This window comes from Triticum dicoccoides, chromosome 3B, assembly GCF_002162155.2.
Source record: "Triticum dicoccoides isolate Atlit2015 ecotype Zavitan chromosome 3B, WEW_v2.0, whole genome shotgun sequence".
NCBI lineage: Eukaryota > Viridiplantae > Streptophyta > Magnoliopsida > Poales > Poaceae > Triticum > Triticum dicoccoides.
This window is the reverse complement of record NC_041385.1, coordinates 342,974,048-342,976,692: the sequence shown is the minus strand read 5'-3', so window position 1 is coordinate 342,976,692 and position 2,645 is coordinate 342,974,048.

The following is a 2,645-nucleotide window of genomic DNA, read 5'->3' as shown; positions in this document are numbered from 1 at the left end:
GAAGAAGAAGAAGAAGAAGAAGAAGAAGAAGAAGAAGAAGAAGAAGAAGAAGAAGAAGAAGAAGAAGAAGAAGAAGAAGAAGAAGAAGAAGAAGAAGAAGAAGAAGAAGAAGAAGAAGAAGAAGAAGAAGAAGAAGAAGAAGAAGAAGAAGAAGAAGAAGAAGAAGAAGAAGAAGAAGAAGAAGAAGAAGAAGAAGAAGAAGAAGAAGAAGAAGAAGAAGAAGAAGAAGAAGAAGAAGAAGAAGAAGAAGAAGAAGAAGAACTTTTGTTTTGTTTTGCCGTAAGGTAAAAACTTAATGTCCATAAGGCATTTAGCTACCTCAAAAGATACCCCAAACAAAATATAGCTCAATTGCACGAAATATTTAAAATTTAAACTCAATGCTTAACGATACAACAAAATAGATAAAAAAAACGTGGCAAAAACTACAAAGTATAGTATGTGATAAAAAAAGTACCGAATCAATGGTTTGCTTCCTCAACGCCTCGCATAACCTCATCAATGGTGGAAGAAGAGCCAACAACTTCAAGGCATCAAAAGCTAATTTTAAAAGAGAAAGCATAAACATCATAGACAATTATCATTGATACACATATAAAAACTTACCACTTCGACAAGGTAAAAGTCATATGCGAGACCTACATAAGTTTTTTGGATCAAGACAAGCAATGCATCGTAACAATTGAGTAGATCTTTTACCTTTCTTTTCTATAATATTAAATAAAATTGGCAATTACATCAAAATACCCTAGATATATGACTGCATACGTACACATTATTTGAATTAAATTTCAGTTCGAAGTAGTTTACACACTGATACATCATACAAGTAAAACATGTTGTAAGTAGAATTGTGCAAAGCTTCAGTGAGAAAACATAGAAAGCATCAAAGAAAATACAAGGTGAAGCAGCTTGCAGTGAAACAGCGGGCAGGGGATGACGCGCCACGCCCATGCTGGCTGTCAACGCACGGGACAGGATGCGGCGGCCGGAGCCCAGATGCCAGAGCCGGGGGAAAGTGGGGGGCGGGCCGGAGACGAAGCCACGGCGGATGGCGGCGCGAACGCTGGTCAGTCGAGAGATCAATCGTACCCCCCGTCCTGCCTGCGTGCGACTCGGCGGCGGCCGCGCGAGGGTTGCGTCTCCTTATTTTTAGCAAGACAGTGTTGGCGCTGCGTCTCTTCAGCCTCGTGGATCGTGCGCAGAGTTGGATCGTGGGTGGTTCTGGGTTGCCTCGTACGTGCATTTGTTTCGGCAAAGACAGCGTAGCAAGACTATGGGCCTTCTTTATTTATTGGGCTGTACCCCGGGCCTGCAAAGAAACCTATATATTTATAGCCTGTAAATATTTGCACGCCCTGGGCCTGGGCCCTGGGTGCCCGGGGCCCAGCTCCGCCCCTGTAGATATACCCACATCTGCTTAAATCATTTGTGAAGGTGAGGAAATAACGATACCCGCCGCGAGCCTCAACATTCATTGGACCACATACATCAGTATGTATGATCTCCAACAAATTAGTTGCTCGCTCCATAGTTCCGGAGAACGGCGTTTTAGTCATCTTACCCATGAGGCATGGTTTGCAAGTATCAAGTGATTCCAGAAGTCCATCAGTATAGAGTTTCTTCATGCGCTTTACACCCATATGGCCCAAACGGCAGTGCCACAAATAAGTTGCACTATCATTATCAACTCTGCATCTTTTGGCTTCAACATTATGAATATGTGTATCACTACTATCGAGATTCGACAAAAATAGACCACTCTTCAAGGGTGCATGACCATAAAAGATATTACTCATATAAATAGAACAACCATTATTCTCAAATTTAAATGAATAACCATCTCACATCAAACAAGATCTAGATATAATGTTCATGCTCAACGCTGGCACCAAATAACAATTATTTAGGTCTAAAACTAATCCCGAAGGTAGATGTAGAGGTAGCGTGCCGACGGCGATCACATCGACTTTGGAACCATTTCCCACGCGCATCGTCACCTCGTCCTTAGCCAGTGTTTGCTTAATCTGTAGTTCCTGTTTTGAGTTGCAAATATTAGCAACAGAACCAGTATCAAATACTCAGGTGCTACTGCAAGCTCTGGTAAGGTACACATCAATAACATGTATATCACATATACCTTCGTTCACCTTGCCATCCTTCTTATCCGCCAAATACTTGGGGTAGTTCCGCTTCCAGTGACCAGTCTGCTTGCAGTGAAAGCACTCAGTCTCAAGCTTAGGTCCATACTTGGGTTTCTTCTCTTGAGTAGCAACTTGTTTGCTGTTCTTTTTGAAGTTCCCCTTCTTCTTCCCTTTGCCCTTTTTTTTGAAACTGGTGGTCTTATTGACCATCAACACTTGATGCTCCTTTTTGATTTCTAGCTCCGCAGCCTTTAGCATTGCGAAGAGCTCGGGAATTGTCTTATCCATAGCTTGCATGTTATAGTTCATCACGAAGCTCTTGTAGCTTGGTGGCAGTGATTGAAGAATTCTGTCAATGACACTCTCATCCGGAAGATTAACTCCCAGTTGAATCAAGTGATTGTTATACCCAGACATTCTAAGTATATGCTCACTGACAGAATTATTCTCCTCCATCTTGCAGCTGTAGAACTTATTGGAGACTTCATATCTCTCAATCCG